Below are 21,480 nucleotides of genomic sequence, written 5' to 3'. Positions count from 1 at the left end.
GAGCAATCCCTGATGTTTTGTATTAGTACCCTCTTCTCACCGGGTCAGTTGATAATTTCATAGAAAATTGAGGTTAGGAGAGACTTCAAGAGGTCCATTAGTCCCTTGTTCAAAGCAACCCTGATAGCAAATCTGGATCAGGTTGCTCAACCCATAAAATATCTTTTCAAGATGTCAGCAGTTGTTTCATTTCTATCTAATTTCTTGGGAAAACCTGAGTCTTTTTAAGTTCCCCTTTTTTTGGTCATCTTTTCTATATTAAAAACAGTTCTCATTTGGCACTTTATTTAGATGTCTATCAAAACACAACAATCATAGATCTGTGCTGCTTAATTTCTCTGGAACTGTTTTTATTGACCTCCCTTTTGCTACTAATTCTGAATATCTAAAATGGGACTTTGCCCTATCCAGTGGTATGGAGGTTTCTTTCGTATTCCATTTTCTCTAGAGATTATAAGAATTCAAGAAATGGAAAATATGGGCCTTTGAGAACTCAAACTACTCTAATTTCTTCCATCAGTCAAATCAGGTGACATAAAATTGTAATTTTAATTTCTATATTAATTATTTTTCTCTCTCCTTCCTACAATGTTACAGTCATATGATCTATCCTTAAATGAAATTTCCTGTTGCCAAACAGGAGACTAGGTTTCCCATTCTTGAGATTCTTTGTAAGTCAGTTGGAACCTACTAGGAACTTAACACCCACATACAAGTGTTATCCAAATACATCATTTCTCACACTTCCTTGGAGTTCAGTGTTTTGACAGAATCTCAGGTACCTATTTTGGCAATACAGGATCATTTCAGAGAAAATATTGATGGTGAAAAAAAGAAAAAAAGAAAAAAAAAAAGCGCCTCTCTGACCACTATCCAACAGGTAGTGGATAATGAAGTTTATAGTTTGGATCGTGCTTCCTACTGACCACTGAAGCATTTGTCAGTGTATCAGGCCAGTTCTTCCACTAGTGTAAACCTCCACAGCAGATAAAGTTTATGCCTATCAGTAGCCAAACAAAGATGCCACTTAACGAAGGCCAAACTATAATTGCTGTGCACAGCTAGTGAGGGTTCAGACAGCTTGAAAGAACAGCAATGAGAGCAGAAGACTTTCATCTTTATGTCACTGATGCAACTAAATGTAGAAGAGATCAGTGATGATCAAAGTCTTCTGAAAATGCCTCATAAGAAACTGGTGGTGCAAGCTGCACTGTTTTACTTGAAGATACAAGGGTGAAGTTGCAGTGGCAGAACCTGGTCAGATTTAATCCTACTTGGTGACATCAGTAGTAGGGTTTTTTAAGATAAAGATCATAAACTACGTGCAAAGTAGGAATAATAATGTGTATTAAATGTAATGAGAACATGGCTTTCTCTTCTTAGATGTGTAGCCCAAGTTTTCAAGAAATGTAGTTTGAACTTGACATCAAACGCAGATTTTATGGGTCTTTCATGAAACTCACATTTACTAGTATTATCCTTACTGCTGTTAGAGTTCTGCTTTTGGGAGTCCAATGCCAGCCTTTTGGATTTCCATTTTTCTAAGAGCTGTGCAGTGGATCACAATCACTGGGAGCCACCAGCAGAGGTGGTTAATGCTCAAATTCCACTGCAGTACAAATTTAGAAGGAGCTGAGGGAAACAGGAATTTTGACTCTGCCATAGGGCTGGGGCAGAGCCGAAATATTTCCCAGCACAGCAGTAGGAGGTAAGCTCGTTCCTACTTGCTAAATCATCTGCTTGCTTAATGCCAAAACCAGGCAGGCAGACAAAGCACTATAAAAATAGTAGAAAGCAATATGGAAAAAACTGCTACAAATACGATAAAAATTACCTGTAACTGGGTGCAATCACAGACATGGAGGCAATGGAGCATGGACAAGATGCTTATCTTGCCTAAATTGCAAGCATCCAGGCAACAGAATTAGGTTACTGTTTTCTACATATCTAGAGGTGCCCATGCACCAGCAGGCACAAAATGGGATCCATGAATCTCTTTAGCCATCAGGCAGGAGTGAAAGATCATTCAAACACTGGGACTTGGGGTAAGCAAACAGGTACAACGTCAAACTATGTCAAACATTTCTTCAATGGTTATTTTGTTCTAAATCAAAGCATACTGCCAACTAATAAGGTAAACACAATATAGTTCAGTTAGGAAGTAGGTTAAAGCAGCTGTTCATTTACTTTCTCAGTGTCAGGAACAGGAACTCAGCAAGTTCCTTGAACTCGGCATTCTCTTTTCTTTCAGCTTTATATACATGCCTTCACAATCTCCTACTGCATTTTTTTCCCCCTGCATACTGCAGGCAATAACTATGAAACTCTTTAATTTAACAGTATGTTCTTTGTCCTGCAATTGTTCCTGTTTTGCAACCACATAGATTATATGTATGGGCCTGTAGGAATAGTCAAACAGTTAATAAGGGTAGGGTTTGGCATGCTTCACTATGTACAAATTCTACAATCAAGTCCTGACAGGAAAGCTCTGTATCTTCTGCGGTTCCCAGTCCTGAGTAAAATATGCAAAATATCACTACTGGGAATGATACCTATTTCCCAGAAAGCTGCAATACCAGTTTTTTCTTATCAATGCATCATTGAAACATATTTTGTTTACAGTTTATGCCATTTATTTTCCCAGGCATATTAAGTTTTCAGAAATGATCCATGGCTCATTGTGCCTGTCAAAGGTACAGAGGTGCTATTTCAAATTTCATTACACCCTTAATGCAGTATAAATGAAAGAACTACAGAGAGACCTGTACCAGATAACTGTATTAACCCCTGAGCTTAAACGTCCATCCACATGATTCCTTGGATTTTATGGTTTTCTCTTCAGCTCCTTTACCTGGGGGTAGTGTACATCCTTCAGGCAGGCAGAAGTGCAACTGCACATCACCACAGCACAGGGGTACCACGGCCAGGATGAGAAGGTGTGCTCTGCAGAACAAATGTACAAACTCAATTGTGGATCCTGCTGATGAGGTGAGAACAAGAGTGAAGTCCAGCGTGTTCCTCTAGAGGTATGTCAAGAGCAGCAGGAATACAAGAAGGGAAACACAGTAAACAAAAACCACTTTATTTGTATCTGATAAAGTAAATATTCATCAGTGTGAACATCTACAGAGCCCAGATCTGGAAGGTAAGGAAGTAATATCTTTGCATAATTCCTTTTTGGTCAATAAAGGCATTTAAAACCCTTAATGTGGGCCTGGGCCTTGAACTTAGAGACTTACTGAAGCAGAATCTGAAGACAAAATTCAAACACAAATTTTCTTCTCTTTAAAAATTGCCTTTTAGAGGTAGAACCTCAAAAGACTTGGAATTCTTCCTCTGACCTCAGAAGACTTTAAAAAAAATAGCTGCTTACTTAAACCACTGGAATGCACAGGAGCAAGTTTTCTCATGAGGTTCATGGTCAGCATAAAACCAGAAGGGAAGAAAAACCAGACAAACATTTTAGATGTCTACAAGGCAGAGATTTAAGTTTTAAAGAAATGTGAGAAATCGATTGTTTGGCTATGCTGTTACTTATATTTCAGATGGGAACCAAGTTCCAAACTCAGCAAGAGTAGGTCCCATCATATTGTCTGTCAAGGTCCATCCAATCTGCTAACCAGGGTGAACATGGCTTTTCAAAGGAGAAAAGTGCTTTCCTATGATGCAGCGGCCTCTAATCCTGCCTGAGCTTGGAAAAACACCCTCACTGATTTCCTCTGCTAGCATTTAGTTAGCTTTGGAGCTCATTGTATTTCCTGGCCAATTTTCCATGCAAATGGGGCCATCCACCCTGAAAATCATAAGCACCAAGGGGCAAACTTCATTCTGCTTTCAAAATAAACACTCTAAGGAGAAGCAGTAAAGAAAAAGAAGCCTAGAGAAAACAGAAGAGCCTAACACAGAGGTTAAAATAGGTGGGAACAAGAGAGAGACACCTCACCACAGAGTTTATGAGCCATCAGAAATGATGGTGCAATGCTGTTCTGCAGTCCAGCCAAGGAGAAGGATCAAAGTTCTCTTCTTTGGGAAGAGCCAAGCTCTCCCAGCTTCCTTTTGCTTCAGGGACAGTCCTGCTCACTGCAAAAGTCTTCTCCAGGAGCTCACCAAGTCATTGTACTCTTGGCAGTTTTTCTGTAGGAGGGATGAAGAGGACAATTCAAGGTGTTCTGTATGTTGTATTCAGCAATTCCTCTGCCCCCTAAAATGCAAGAGTGTGGACAGGAGTAACCATCTCACCTCTCTCCCCGTGATTTGAGTGTGTGTATCTGATATGGGATTTTCACAGATGCCATGTGCTCCTGAATCTTTGCCACCTGTGGGGAGACCGAGTCTCCACCCCTGTGCTAAGCCCTCTCCCCTTTGGGCTTGGCAAAGGACAGGTATTTTTCTCACAACAAGTCTCCAAGAATTCAGAAAAGCAGCATCTATGTGCAGTGCCATATCTCCCAACTTCCCTAGACCCGCTGCCTAATTAAGCCTGCTTCACTCCTATGCCCCAGGAAGTCTAGGGTCATTAAGCCAGAGCTAGCTGCTGTTCTTGCCAAAAATGCAGTCCTTTGTGCCAGGGGCCATAGACAGTAGTAGAAAGTTACATCTCCTGGCTAATACAGTGTTTTATTCAGTATGGACTATTGTTCTAGCTCAGTGGTGTTTAAAGAGTAAGCTTATCTCTCACCAAAATTTGTTTTCCTCTGGATAGATCTGTTACATAAATGAGCATATTTGCCCATAGCACCACAAGACACAGATATTTTTACTTTTCTCTCCATTCAAAATCACATAATCGCTAGAGCTAAGCACTTTTCCCACTAGTACATTTCTCACTGTGCACAAGGATTGTAGTGATACTCAGAATCAAGCTAACACAATATCATCCATGATTGCTTTAAAAACAATGTCCCCAGGGTACTTAAATGCATTTACTTCGGTCACTCAAAGGTCCTAGAAATAGGAAGTAAGCAAGCACTGCCCTTAGTGTTTTCCCTCTAGAAGGCAAATCAAAAGAACTCACCAAATTACAGATATAAATAGTAGACCTTATCTGCTTATATAGTTTGGCTGACTTCCAAGTACTTAGACTTAATATTCCCAACAGTTAGAAATATTGTTATCTGTAAAGTGCCATGGACATTTATGGTGCTATATAAATGCATATTATTAATTAGTAACTACAGTATTTAATGCCAACATTTTAAACATCTACATGAGCAGCATCATGAACAACCGCACTCCTCATTTTCCCGGAGCTCATAGTACAATCAGCAACACCAGACAACCACAGTGAAAGACCTCTCTGGACATGACATAGTCTGGGGGAACAGCCTTCCCTCTTCCCACATCCCTCCCTATTCTGTACTCCTTCAAGCATCAGTCTTTGAGTCATGGCTGCTCCTGTTGCTCAGAAGCTGAGCCCCAGTCACAAGCCACAAGGGGCTGGTTACCAGGTGTGCTTAGCCCCGAGATGTGACTCAGTTCCAGCACCCACAGTTTCTCCCTGGAGCAAGTTGTGATCAATGGTCTAGGCAGTGATCAGAAACCTATTTATGCAAACTATTGTTTATTTAGTACTAAGAACAAAGCGTTCAGAGACAAAAGGATTTCAGAACAAGTAGGCTTAAAAATCTTTCTGTTCCCCAAGGCTACTGTGCAAAGTAGACCTCTCATTCTTTGAAACATGCTCTTCCTCCAGCTAATACTTCTCACAGCTGTCAGTCTCCTAAGAGAGTGTTTACTTTGAGCCATATACTTAGACTCTCATCCTTAATATTCAGAGTAAAGCACTTCCATCTGAAGATGCATCAGTGATAATTAACAGTCCATTGTATTAACATGTGGGATTTGATTCTGCTTGGTGGAGTCAACAGTGAAATGCTAAATTCATGAGAATACATTATTGACTGGTGACAAAAATGTTGCACATGGCTACAGAGCACAAATTCATCTGCTAGATTGTGGACTATTTACTGTTTCTACCATTTTCCCTCACTTGAGCTGTAGTGTCCAACTGTCTCCATCTCTTCATCTATTTTATAAACTGACCAGCAACAAATCATCCACCAAATTCTCACCCAACACCAAGTTCTAGGTAGCAGATCCTACACTAAGGACAAAGAAGAGCATGCTGAGATGTCTTCCTTGCAAACTGAGGTTCAAAATGATCTCTCTTAGCCAAGTGATTCCCCTTTGCCTAGAGGAACAGAGCATAGGTCTGTCAGGAGTACTGACTCTCCATTTTTCCAGGCTCTTCATCCTGTTCACACCTCAGCTTTCCGTATAACACACATAAAATCCAGCCCCTCAATGAACAGAGCCTTTTCACAAAGATCCCTTTCAAACTCTGCAGCAGCCCACTAGGGAGGCCTCCATGGTAAGGCAGGTGGTCTAGCAAAGCCTCAGAGAAGTCTGTTAATTACTATCAAGGAATGTGACAACAGGATGAATAAATGGTGGAAAAGGAAGAAGGAAACTTGAAAAGATCAGAGGCATGTAATGAAGAAAAAAAAGAGAGTCCTGAGAGGAACAGATTCTGTGATTCTGTGATTCTGTGATTCTGTGATTCTGTGATTCTGTGTGATTTTTGCAAGGCCTTTGCCTGCTAACTGTACCAACCCTGCAGCATATGTGCAGTACAAGGGGGCTGTGAAGACCTTTTCCTTCAGTTCCCACCAAGCTTTTTTGGCCTTTTTGATCTCCTTGCTTCCTCTCCACCACCTCCTTGACACCATTACTTTTGGACTGTTTGCTTCACCCTGGTGCCTGAGGCCTCAAATTCTCCACATCATTCACAGCCTTTGTATTGGGCCCTTGACAGGCACTACCTGTTTAAGTGGAGAAGAAATGGGAGGGAAAGTAAGATATGTATAATAAATCACAATGAACTTACAGGATTTTGATTGTGCAAGAGGAGAGTTCATTCAACAGAGCTTGTAAAGTTATGATACCATGGCAAATTGAAGAGAGGATATATATTTGCCTAATCCTGGTGTAATCAAGATTTATCCTAGAACAAAATGTCTCCCTAGCATTGTCAGCTCAAGGTTCTATTTGTAGAGTCACAAAGTCTCATGCAGATTGCATGATGGAGTTGCATAAGATAACTTCAATGGAGTCAGCTTTTTCTGAGGTGTAATACATATATGTCAGATTAATTTTAGCTAGATGAAAGGTACATTTTTAAGAGCTCTGTGAGAAATGAACTTGTAAAAATTCGTAAAAATCTAAATAAATGTATATAACAATACTATAAAATATAAAGTACAGTATGACACACAAGCCCTTCCCAGATCTAGCCACAATTCCCACTCAAAGGATAACGATCCTAGCCGGCGCCCATCAACAAAAGAATAGACAGGACGCGGCCCATCAAGCTGACAGGAAAAAAAAAAAAACTCCTCAAACTGACAAGGACAGGCTCGGTGACCATCAACGGGGAAGAATAGGCAGGACACGAAACATCAAGCCAAAACGGAGAGGCACCGACGAGATATTCATCACCGGACCCGAACACCTCGCCTTGCGGGCTACCGTTGGGGGAAGCCATCAAGTAAACAAAAGGAAAAATCCAACCGAAATATTCATCGGCTCCAACCCGGATCCAGCCATCCCATCCGGATGGCCTGAACCACAAGAGCCACTCAGAATTTCTTTACATATGAGGGAGACTCAGTCCGGACGTCCATTCGACTCTATTCTCCAATGCCAGGAAATCAATTCATACGACAATCAAGGACTGTTGATGAATGGTGCCTGCCTGGAATTTGGCCTCAAGGCTAAAAATCCCTATAAAACACCCCGGACAGTTTACCCTCCTTCGTGGATTTGGGAACACCTATACCTTTGGGTATAGACCCCTGTCCACCCAGCGCTGCGCTGTTTGTTTTATTGTGGTTTTCCCCTCATTGTTTATTTTTTTTATAAAAATTGTTTTATAATAAATTGTTTTTATTTAACCCAAATCTGCCTTTGCATTTATAACAGATTGGTGCCGTGACTCGGATCGGAGAAACTGCGGGGAATCTCGCTGCCCAGGACGGGTACCCCCGCTGATTTTGGCGGCCTGGTGAGTTGAGAACCCCCGTAGTTCGTTCCGATATCCGAACCAAATTTAGGCGGAGGTAAAAACCACAATAAAAAGGATAAATCCGGATCGGAGAGCTCGGAAGGCACGGAGCCTTCGGGAGCCGCGGCTTACTTTGCTCGTAAAACGTCTAGTGCGCACAAGGGACACCCACGCAGGAAAATAGCTGTAAGTACTGCTGGTTGAGCGGGCGATCGGGCGAGTGGTGTGAGACGTGATCTGATCACGAAGCGAGTGCGGACTTCAAGGTCGCGTTTCCATCCTCCCGCGAGGGAATTGGCCGGCCCGCGAAGGAAGCGATACAGAGTGAAAGTTTTTTTTTTTCCCTCGACACACACTGGTAAAACCTGAGACCAAAGGGTGTCTCGGGAACTGATCGCAAGGTACTAAGAGGGGAAGGGACGTCTTGTCGAGCTCGAGGCTGGTAAACCCTCTTAGTAACGGACCCAGGGAGGGGTCCAGGGAAGAATCAAAAGTTCCGATTACAAGAGACCTCAGCTCAGCTCGCTGAAAGGTGAGTATCGGCAAATTTTGATTCCTAAGTACACAACGCAGAAACTGATATCGACTCACGGAGAAGTCGAAGAAAGGTAAGAATATATTTGCGAAGTATAAGGCAGAAAAAGAGTAAGCTTCAAGGAAGAAGCACAGGAAAAGATTCCTCCGATCAGGGGGAGGAATCACCAGACATCCCACTGGAAAGTCCCTTGGGGTGGATGCTAAAACACTAGGAAGATTGTCCCCAGAGGAAGGGGAAATCAAAGGAGAAATTAATACATTATTGTATGGAGGTTTGGGGAGGACAGGAGTTGAGAAGTCACCTCACTTGGCCAGTGTTAGGCACATTTGAAAAATGGACGTGTAACAAGTTGTTCTCCTATGTGGGAGAACAAGGTCCCCTCAGATCCTGAGGAGAGGGAATACGCTAAGCTCTGGGTAAATGCCAGAGTGGGGCTATTTCCAATAAAGCAAAAAAGAAAAACGTGAGACGAAAACTGAGTCCTGGGATCCTCTCGATCACTTACCACCTCCGTATCGAGGACCAGCGGGACCTTCGTCTGTAGATCAAGAAATGCCCAAAGCACCCCTCGGCCCCCGAGACCAACCCACTGAGATACGTGTGTCTCAAGCGGGAGACTCGGGGGCCAGCAGCGATTGCCGGCAGCCCTTCCCCTTTCCCCGCCTGTAAACACCGTAACCACAGCAACCTCCTCGGAGGTTTTTTTCTGCGCAAGGCTGGGGAAATCACCCTATCCATCCCTGCCGGTCCCAGCCGCCACAACCGGGACCCTCCCATACAACGGAGGGGGACTCCTCCCTTCAACCGGGTGGCGGCAAAATTCCCACCATTAATAACAGGAGGCAACACACAATCACCAATTCCCCTCCCGCAAGTAGAACCCGGTTTAGAGGGAGTATGATAGATAATGGATGGGGAGGAGGAGTGAAGAGGGGCACCGGTTGCTCCTCTTAAAGAAGTACCGACGGCCCCCGGGAGTGATCGGTTTTGTGAATGTCCCCCTTAACTCTGGAGATGTAAGAGCATTTAAAAAAGAGATGGGGCGGTTGTTAGATGACCCTCTCGGAGTGGCTGAGAAGTTAGATGAATTTTTAAGGAGTAACATTTATACCTTTGACGATCTTATGGCAATCCTGAGATCACTGTTTAATCCGGAAGAAAGAGAAATGATTAAACAAGCCGGGATCAGAGACTGGGACAGACGCAATCCACAGGGGATGCCAGGTAACCAGAAATGGCCTAGCGCAAGCCCGAGCTGGAATGCACAGACAGAGGAAGGCAGACGGAACATAATGGATTTAAGGAGCATGATTGTACAAGGTATAAGAGAAGCGGTCCCTAAGGGCCAGAACATTAGCAAAGTTTTCAAAGAGTGTCAAGGAAAAAAGGAACCACCCACTGAATAGATCGAGAGATTACGGCGAAGTTTACAGATTTACTCTGAGACTGACCCGAACTCTCCTGTGGGGGAGGTTCTGTTAAAAAACACAATTTGTTGCTAAATCTTAGGAAGATATTAGGAGGAAATTAGAAAAGATTGAGGGGTGGCAAGATAAAAGTCTTCAAGAGCTCCTAAGGGAAGCTCAAAAAGTGTACATGAGAAGAGAAGATGAGAAGCAGAAATCGCAAGCTAGAATTTTAGTAACAGCGGTAAAAGAAGTCCAGAAACAAGAACAGATGCAGGGTAAGTTTAAAACACTACCCGGAAAAAGTCGAGGTTCTCACTGGGCAGCCCCGGCCCCACGGAGAGAGAGCCCGGAATGCTACTACTGTAAAAAAGTAAGACACGTTCAGCGGAATTGTAAACAAAGAATAAAAGATGAGATAAATTTTTCAAGAAGATTAAGAGTGTCAGGGGCTCTTTAATTTAGAAACCAGAATATCCAAGAAGCCCTTGATAAAATTAAAAGTGGGCCCCTAACGACAAGAAGTAAGTTTTCTTGTAGATACTGGGGCAGAGAAAAGTACCCTGCAGAAATTGCCATACGGATGTGTGGGCTAGCAGAGAAAAAGTTTTTGTAATCAGTGCAAAGGGAGACCCCTTTGAAGTGCCTGTAATAAAAGATGTGGAAATAGAATCTGAAAATAAAATTTGCTTTAGGAATTTACTAATAGTAGAAGAGGCAGATTACAATTTACTGAGGAAAGGGACATGATTGTTGCTTTAAGAATTAATATCTTGATTAAAAATTCTAAATTAGTAGTGAAAATATTTAAGTTGACTCCTAAAAATGAAAAAGAAAATAAACCCTGAAGTATAGCATTCAAAGAGAGAAGGGAGTTGAAACAAATTAATTGATGACCTCCTAAACGGGGGTACTTTAGAGCCTTGCATGTCTCAACACAACACCCCCATCCTGGCTGTAAAAAGACGGATAGTAGCGTCCGATTAATCCAGGACCTACGAGCGGTAAACGCTAAGACCCGGACTAAATTCCCGGTGGTGGCCAACCCCTATACTTTACTAAATAGACTCACACCAGAAGATATGTGGTATAGTGTGATTAATTTGAAAGATGCTTTTTAGACTTGCCCTCTGGATGAAAGGAGTAGAGATTATTTTGCATTTCAGTGGGAGGACACAGATACAAACCGCAAGCAACAGCTAAAGTGGACGGTCCTCCCCCAGGGGTTTGTGGAGTCTCCGAACCTTTTCGGACAAGCTTTAGAAACAAATGTTAACACCAAATTTGCTCTTGAAGACAGGACAAAGCTTTCACAGTATGTAGATGACTTGCTAATAGCTGGACCGACTGAAGAGAGTGTGAAGAAAAGCACGATTACCTTGTTAAACTTTCTAAGAAAGAAAAGTTTGAAAGTATCAAAATCCAAGCTGCAATTCACAGAGCCTGAAATAAAAAATAAAATACCTCAGACATTGGATATCTCAAAGAAAAATTAGACCCGGAGAGGGTAGCAGACATCCTTGCATTGCCTGCACCAAAAACAAAAAGGCAAATTAGACAAATTCTAAGGCTCTTGGGATATTGCAGGCAGTGGATTGAGGGTTTCAGTGAAAAAGTGAAGTTTTTGTATGAAAGATTAAACACTGACAGGCTGAAGTGAACTGAACAGAATGAGTCTAATTTCCAGAAATTAAAAACTGTTCTTATGACTGCCCCGGTACTAACTCTACCAGATACGAATAAAGAATTCCAGTTGTTTGTGGATGTGAGTGGACAAACAGCACAGGGAGTCCTGACTCAGGAATGAGCAGACAAAAGAAAGCCTATAGGCTTCAAAGATCTTAGATCCAATCAGTCGGGGTTAGCCTACGTGTTTACAAGCAATTGTAACAGTGGCTCTGTTAATAAGAGAAGCAAGGAAAATTAACTTTTCCTCCCCTGGTAGTTTACACTCCCCACGATGTGAAAAACATATTGCAGCAAAAAGCAGAGAAGTGGCTGACTGATTCCAGGCTTCTAAAATATGAAGCCATCTTAATCAGCTCACCCGGTTTAGAATTGAAAACCACTGCACAAAAAATCCTGCTCAGTTTCTATTCAGAAAAATTAGTACATGATTGTTCTAAAATCGTAGAGCTGCAGACCAGATAAGTTACATCAACGCAAACTGTGATTGTTTTCCATTTATACATTTTAAATGTGCTTGTTGTAAACAAATTTGAGTAACCCACTGTTGGGGGGAGAGTAGAGTACAAACCTAAGAGACTGTTGTACCAATTGTCTGACTAAAGAACAGGAGCTGACTAGCCGTCTCTTAATACTTGCCACCAGGGCGGGATTGTTGGAACTCGACTCTCCTGAGTGGTTCCTACTTTTTCAAAAGGGGATAAGAGGGAAACTAGACTCCAAGGCAGAGGCTTTGGAAATTAAGTGCCGAAAGACAGTAAAAGTACCGTGCAGGACAGACACGATTAAGTCGTCTCGGTGGGCTACCTTTAAAAGGAGATACGCCATAAGAACTACAAGGGCCCCTGAAGAATATCCTTGCTGCCGGGAAGATGGTAATCCCCGCCGTATATTTTTATACGGGCGAAGGGCAAGGCAGAGGGATACACCGGTGGGGAATCCTGATGTTCCTGAATCTAGCCATGTGCTTGGCCGAGGGAATGAGCCCCGAGGTGCCTCTGGGGGATCCTCCCCTAGAGAAGTGTAAACGGTGCCAGACCAACACAGATGCCGGACGAATAATCGATTGTCCTCCAGAACAACAAAGGGGGTTTTTTGTATTTCCAATGGCACTCAGTATAATCTATGTGAACTAAAAGGGGAGGTCTGGTGTTATCACCCAGCGGCAAGTCTTAAGGACGGGCAGTCTAAAACTCCTATAAAAAGAAAGACTGAAACTTCCCATTTCAGGTATAGGAGAGAAGTGGGAGTGATTTCCCCAATTCCAATCTGCAGTCAATGTAACAAAACTGTCTGGATAGGGAGAAAAAGACAATCCACCTTTTTAGCATATTATACGGTTAACCCTTTATGTTACAATAAAGCGAATTTGAAAATGTGTACCATGGGAGGGAAAGTATATTGGGAAAGTAAAAATTTAAAACATGAAAAAAAGGCTTTTTTTAATAATGAACCGATAATCCTTGATTTGTTAAAAAGTAGTGATGACCGGGTATGTTTGCAATTCAACCAAGTATTCTGCTTCTCCAGGGATGAGGAAGGGGTGGACCCTGAAAACAAAATAAAACAATTAACCCTAGAGTTAAAGAGGCAAGAAGCAGAAGCTCAGAAAAAGAAACTAGAACAGGAGAGGCTTAACTCTCTTAGTGAACATTATGAGCAATTAGAGAAACAATACAGCAATTGGGGGTTGCCAAACCCCAACCAGAATCTTTTCATAGATCTAATGCAAGAAATAGCCACAGAATTAGGTCTATCTAACTGTTGGATCTGTGGTGGGTTAAAATCAGCTGAAAGATGGCCTTGGAAGGGAGAGGAACTAACCCCAGAGTAACTTCTAAAAATGAGAAGGCTCTAAAATATCAAAAACAAAACAAAGACCAGAGAGAAAAGAATTCACTGATTTAGTAGGCTATACCCCGTGTGTAAGCACACTCACTGTAAATTCGGAAAGCAAAACAAAAACCTGGCAACCTGAACCACCCGCGGGCTATTGGAGTCGCTCCCGGGGGAATAACTGTGAATAGATGGAAATAATTGAACTTTACTGGTACATAAAAACTTGGGGGCCAATCCCTTCCATGAGCTAATAAGATTGAAGGAATATTGAGATGATCCGGCAAAGTTGAACAAGGGTTGGGAAGCTCCTAATAGTATATATTGGATATGTGAAAAAAGGCATACAGCGAGCTACCCAGAAAATGGAAAGGATCCTGCACACTTGGAATAATTCGGCCCTTTTTCTTTACTCTACCTAAAACAGAGAGTAAATCATTAAGCCCCTCTCTTTGAGACATTAAACAGACAAAGGAGGGAATTAAAACGGGAACTACCAATAGCGGGAGGCAACCAGAAGTAGAACGAGGAAGAATGACCTGCCAAAAGGATCATTCAATATTACGGGCCCGCTACTTAAGCAAATGATGGCAGCTGGGGATACAGAACCCCCATTTATCTCCTCAACAGACTTATCAGATTACAAGCGGTGGTAGAGATAGTTTCTAACCACACTTCAGAAGCCCTAGAACTCCTAGCCAAACAACATTCACAAATGAGAGCTTTTGTGTACCAAAACAGACTAGCTCTCGATTATTTGCTAGCCGAGAAGGGAGGAGTGTGTGGCAGATACAACGAATCCGAGTGTTGTATAGAAATAGACGATTACGGAGAAACAATAAAAGGATTGGCTGCTGAAATTAAAAAAGTAGCTCATGTGCCAGTCCAAAAATGGAATTCAATCCTACAAGCCTCCTGGTGGGACCAGATATTCGGGCAAGGGGCTTGGTGGAAGAAGCTAGTATTTTTCATCACTTGTTCAGTTGCCGGAATCATTTTCCTTCCCTGCTTAATTCCTTGCTTCATCAGACTAATTCACTCTGTTGTGCAAGGAATGCAGATTGCCACACTTCCAATTGATCCTGAGAAAGCGCAAGGGAGACCTACTCCTCTCTCTAAACTAATGAAATTAGAGGGGAAAAAAGAAAACGAAAATGTGATTAAAGCCTTAAAGAAGTTTGAAAATAAATATAACCTGGCACAAGCATATAGTGAGAATTCGTTAACAGACTGGGAAGAAGATGAATGTGAGTAAAAAAATTATAGTCCTCCCCTGCAGAATTGGATGAAATAACACGAATTTTTAATGTAATGAATTATTAGGCGGGGGACTGTGAGAAATGAACTTGTAAAAATTCGTAAAAATCTAAATAAATGTATATAACAATACTATAAAATATAAAGTACAGTATGACACACAAGCCCTTCCCAGATCTAGCCACAATTCCCACTCAAAGGATAACGATCCTAGCCGGCGCCCATCAACAAAAGAATAGACAGGACGCGGCCCATCAAGCTGACAGGAAAAAAAAAAAAACTCCTCAAACTGACAAGGACAGGCTCGGTGACCATCAACGGGGAAGAATAGGCAGGACACGAAACATCAAGCCAAAACGGAGAGGCACCGACGAGATATTCATCACCGGACCCGAACACCTCGCCTTGCGGGCTACCGTTGGGGGAAGCCATCAAGTAAACAAAAGGGAAAAATCCAACCGAAATATTCATCGGCTCCAACCCGGATCCAGCCATCCCATCCGGATGGCCTGAACCACAAGAGCCACTCAGAATTTCTTTACATATGAGGAGACTCAGTCCGGACGTCCATTCGACTCTATTCTCCAATGCCAGGAAATCAATTCATACGACAATCAAGGACTGTTGATGAATGGTGCCTGCCTGGAATTTGGCCTCAAGGCTAAAAATCCCTATAAAAACCCCGGACAGTTTACCCTCCTTCGTGGATTTGGGAACACCTATACCTTTGGGTATAGACCCCTGTCCACCCAGCGCTGCGCTGTTTGTTTTATTGTGGTTTTCCCTCATTGTTTATTTTTTTTATAAAAATTGTTTTATAATAAATTGTTTTTATTTAACCCAAATCTGCCTTTGCATTTATAACAGCTCCTTCCTCCTGGGATGGTAAATGTTAACACTTAGTAGACTAATCATTAATAAGATATAATTATATATAATAATGGGGTTATATAAATACTGCAAATAAAAAGCTGGGGAAAGCCAGGGCAATGGCAAGCAAGAGTCCCAGAGATGTAGGCTGGTGCAGACAAGGACATGGTGACAAGCAAAGGCCAGTGCACAGAGAACACTTTGGGGCAGAAGGACATTTGTGTACTTTCAAGAGATTCCCTGCAGATATTATTCGTCTTTTTCCTATCTAAAGATTTACTTTGTTCCACATAACAGGATTTGAGAGAAAACAGTAGAAACAGTAGAAACAGTAGGCAAAATCAAAATTTTGAGAGTAAATTTTGAGGAGAACCATGAGAAAATAAAAAGGCACTTTTTCCAGGAGGAAACAAAAAAACAAAAAAATAGGATGCTCAGGGAGTCAGAAAATGTATAAAGTTCTGGAAAACTTGTGTCTGTTAGCTGCATGGTGCAATCACAAAACAAAATGGCTTAAGGAGTGGTTTTCTCATGATGTCCTAGGGTGTGTTTGGATGGCATAATGTGATTCCAACACATTTCTCAGATGCCTGAACATATTTATCCTGGCCACTGTATGCTAATCACCTACATGTTCACTGTAGGCCCTCAGCACAAACTGTAGATACAATAATTCCAGCCTACACTTCTCCTGAAAACAGATAAGGTCCTTTTAAAATAATGTTGACACACATGGTGCCCAAGACTGATTGTAGTCAGTAAAATGTTGTAGAGACTAGTCAGCAGGTATTCTGGAGAGTATTCAGAAAATTTAAAAAAAACCCTTTGGATTAGTATGCAAAATCTAGCCTGAGTTTTGGAAAGAAGGCAAAGAAAACAAACGAAACAAACAAATACAGGAACCAACAAGGAAAGAAGCCAAGAAAGAAAAAAATATTAAAAAAAATAGAAATAAAAGGAAAAAAAAAATCTTCAGGTGGAGAAAAGAAAGTGTTCTAGTCCTTTTCTTTCTCAAAGATTACTAATTTCAAAATCAATCTCAAAATTATAGAAGCTTTGAAAACTCATTACTATTTTTGTCAGCCAATGGCTTTCAGTTTTGACTATACTGATCTGACTAAGGTGTGAAATTCTCTTCTGGAAGTCCCCCCAAATTCCTGGCTTTCAGGTCATTAAGGCAGTAATTCAGGGCTGCATAATTTTTAATCCCCAGTGCAGTTTAATCTCTTGTGCAGTCTACCCATATACCTCAAAGATATTGCACCTCGAAAATAAATCCTGGAGGATTTGCACCCAGAGATATTTGGTACAAAATTACAGGTGGAGCAGCACAGGAGGAGAGACTGAGAGGAGCAAGAACAAACTGAGTGAGAGAAGGGGGTCAGAGGTAGGATGTCTGCACAGTGAGGGGCAGGAGGAGGGAGATTATCTGGTACAGAGCCAGGTCTCATTAAGCTTGTTTTGTTACACACCTATTATATATATTACTAAAGAGCATCTTTTGCCTTCAATGTTTTCATTTATATATTACAGGTAGGCCAAAATTCTACATGTGGAAATTTCTCCTGTGGCCAATGTTGTAGTAAGGACTCTCTGGTTGATGGTTTGAGGAGAGTAGGTGCATCTATAGATAGGTATAAAGCTCTATATAGCCTTTCTACCCCTTCTTCACTGGGACAGACTCCCAAGGAAGTGCTATTTCTACTGTGTAGTACACTTAATTTTTGTTAGCTCACTCAGTTCCAGAATTTCTTCCTTGCCTAGAGCCTTTATCTGTGAACTCTCACTCTGCCCCCAATCAAAATGTCATTTCAATAAATGTTTATACTCCATATACAGAGAAAATTATGTTTTGGTTACTGGTGAAACATTTCAGTATGTAAACAGTGCTCTCAAAATGTGTTGTCTTCCAAAAGCATAAATATGTGCTATTTTCTTCCAACTCTGTCTGCTGGAACATCCACGCAGAAAAATACCTTGTTAATGTGTGAAAAATTATTATCATACAAATAAACACATTTCTCTTTGCTGGCAATAGCAAATGTTCCTGTTTTACATGTCTGTACACAAGGAGAGAATTTTAGCTTTCATTTCTACCATTTATGTTATTTTACTCTTTCTACTGCTTAATAGACTGATCCATTACCTATCTATCTATCTATCTATCTATCTATCTATCTATCTATCTATTATCTATCCATCCATCCATCCATCCATCCATCCATCCATCCATCCATCCATCTATCCATCTACCTACCAATCTATCTGTGTCCTCTTTTAGCTTTAGAAGAAACCAGATTAATGATATATTCTCTAACACCTGTACCTTGTAGGGAGCTTCTGCATGCCCTGAAATATATCTTTAGGCATGTCCTAAAGGATTTTAGTCCCTGCTTCTTCCAACAAAACACTTTCTCTGGAAAATTAAGTGCTTGACATACTTCTAACCCAGCACTTGTTTTCACACCACTGTTAAAAATGTTGCAATTTAGAGATTATTATTTTTTCCTACACATGAAATGCAAATATATACTGCAATAAAGATAAACACTTTTCACCACAACACCTCCTGTTTTAATGCCAGTCTTTTCAGCAATGCTGCAGCTCATGTACTGGTGCTGAGTGTAAATTTAGTTAATGGATGGACTGTGTTAGGTAGACACCCCTGGAGTGTTCTGCTGCACTGATGTCCATGAGGAATGCCTGGGGATAGTCTGCCACAAGTCAAATTCCCATCTTGTCCTGACTCTGAACTTTAGACTATTGTCTTCTCCATCAGATTCAGGCTACCAGATCACCATCTGCTCACTGTAAAAGTCATGGTGGACTCAATTTCATTTGACTAGCAAATTCAAAACAGCCTTGTTGGGTTAATTCTGGATTTCTTATTAGTCTTTGTCAAAGTTTTATTATGAATTCAGTGTATCTTATTTTCTCACAAAGAGTTCCACTGAAGCTTCTTCCCAAACAGTTCGTCAGCACTAAAGTCACAATCCATTCTACAACTAAATTTTTCTTTGTCAGTCAAATGCTAAAAACCCTTTTTCTCTGAATTCCAATTTTGGGTTTTGAATTCTATACACTTAAAATTTTCATGGTGCAATTTCATACCTATACTTCTTCACTTGAATTATTTGAAAGCATTTAAATGTAGCAAGGATACATTGGTTTGTTTTCATTGACTTAATTTTCTTTGAGCCTTTGCTTGCAGATAGAAAGTTAAGTATCATGTAAGCCTCTCTAATTATCATCTTCTGTCTTTCTGAAGTATTTCCATTTCAGTTGCAAAATACTTGGTTTTGCCATTAGGATTATTTCTCTCATTATGCTTGTCCCCCTTGTAGCATTTGCTGTCCAGTCATCTTTGCTTCTTTCTCTGACCCATTTCAAATTGCTTCTCATAAGAAGTTGTTTATTTCCATGGTTTCTCCCCATGACTTCCCATGTATGGGATCACAAAGCACTTTAAAGATGAAATTCCCAATATTGCAACAGTCACTTAAACCTGGCATACATGGTTTTGAAGTTTGGTCATTAATGTTCATTAATCCCACACTACTTCATGTGTAGAGAATATCTAGAGAACAAGGGTTAACTTCTGCAATATCACATTGAGATTATTTCACTTGGTCTTAAATGTTGTTTTTTTTAAACACCTGAATTGTGACATGGTAAAAAAGGCTGCTTTGGGTAGCAGCTTTAGGAAGTAGTTATGAGGCTGGCTGTCAATGAGATTAAAATAGTTGTAGACAGCTTTTCTATACACAGGAAAAAGTCAATTTACATGAATAAACAGATTAAACATCATAATCTTGCACAGGCCATGAGCAGGAGCACTGTTGTTTTATCACAACAAAAACAGGGAAGAAGAGGCCTTGGGAGTCAGCAGATCCAAAACCACTTTGGGCGATGCATTTGAAGGCAGTGTTACATGATGTCCCGTTCCTGAACAGTGGTATTTTTCTGTGTTTATTTTAAAAAATAATTGCCAAATTTGAGCCTTGCCAGAGAACAGCATGCAAAAAACCCTCCCAAACCCAGCTCCACAGGGCAGGTTAGATTTTGATCTATCACCATATCCAAACAGTCAGTGATGTTCTTCTAACACACTCCCTTCCTTCTAGTCTCTGTTTGATGTTTTCCAAGGTGCTAATAGCATTTGGATCCTTTTTTGGAACCACAGGGTTCCAACCATGGGGATACAAATTTCGTGCCCATTTACAGAACTTATATACTGTCTCTTGTAGTGTTAACAGGCTTCCTCAATAAATTAAAAAATAAATGTAGAAAAACAAAGCATTATCCTTCAATGACTTAATAAAATTTTGCATCATCATCACCATTATTATTATTATTAAAGTATCCAGGCAGCAGAATAATAAAATTACACTGATGTGAGCAATTCACACAGCTTTGATTAAGGATGTGTCAGCACTTTCCTACATGAATCCTTCTTTTTGGTGGAATGAGAAGGAGTGGGAAAGAGATAAAAATCGCCTGCTGTAATTCTTTGTGGGCCGCCCCATAGCATATGATGTTTTAACAGAGGAACAGCTTTTTATTAATCTAGCTTTACAGAATAAATTAGCCTGAAACATTTATGATTCTTATTTTTAGGACTGTCTTTACATTTAATTTGCAGGCCTCAGTGACTGCCTGACAGGTCAGTTAGTTTGGGAGCTGCAGGTCTGAGGGCACGTACACTGATGGCCTGTATGAAGTCATGGAAACAGCAGGATTTAGAGGTGATATCAGGGTTTGCCCACAGCCATGTTCACTCATATCCATCTGAATCCAGGACAGAACAAGTCCTTCAGAGCAGAGTCTGTCATTTTAAACCACTGGGGCTCTCATGCAGGTATAACAAAAACCTGTATAGGTGGAAGGTGAAGTCTGAAGTGGGTTCTGAGTTACACCATCCATCTTCAGGTGCCTGACTTATCTCCCCTGATGTCTAAGAAGTAGCTAATTGGCTCTAGTAGAATAGCTCAGACACACAGACTTCCCAATACAAGCAAGAATGAGATCAGACACCTCCTGAGGGCAATTCAGGGCTCCTACATGCTAAGCCAGGAGTTTGAGCTCCTGGATAGGAAATGGTTCCAGTGTGGGGAAGAGTAGGCCTTAATCCTGGCCAAAAAAAAAAAAAAAAAAAAAAAAAAAGCACAAAAGCAAAATAGTAGTGAAAAAACCCCCAAATAAACAACAACAAAAAAACCAATTAAAAACATCTAAAAAAAACCAAAAACCCCCAAAACAATAACAAAACATCCTGAAGAAAAGACTTCATCTGCTTTGTGTATGGTAGTCTAATGAATAAAGAATAAAGTACACTCCTAGCAATGGAAGGCCCCAGACCCTCTTCAATTTGAGGGGCTTCAGGCCTTCTCCCACCTCTCCAAGGTATCATCTGATCACCAGCCTCCAAATCAAGCTGGTGGCTTTCACATCTCCTGTCCACATGGCCCATCCATTGGATTGTCCAAAATGGCAGCATGAAATGAGCAAACAAGACTGACTTTGCAACCATCTGGGTGAGTTGTGGAATCCCTGGAAGTGTTCAAAGCGAGGCTGGATGGGGTTTTGAGCAAACTGGGCTAGTGGAAGATGTCCCTGCCCATGGCAGTGGGGTGGGATATAGTGATCTTTATTGTTCCTTCCAACCCAAACCATCCTATGATCTCTGAAGTGGGCTGTTGGGAGAAGAAAAATCTGATTGGGCTCATTATGTTCTGACCCTACTTTTTACTGGATAGTCTGACAATAAAACCCATGAATAATCTGGGCTGTGAGTTAGTTAATCTTGTTGATTGACAAGCCCAGTT

This window comes from Pseudopodoces humilis, chromosome 1 (assembly GCF_049639895.1).
Source record: "Pseudopodoces humilis isolate 2021_Gansu_Grassland_sample_001 chromosome 1, ASM4963989v1, whole genome shotgun sequence".
NCBI lineage: Eukaryota > Metazoa > Chordata > Aves > Passeriformes > Paridae > Pseudopodoces > Pseudopodoces humilis.
The sequence above is the reverse complement of the archived record's forward strand: the minus strand, read 5'-3'. Positions refer to the sequence as shown.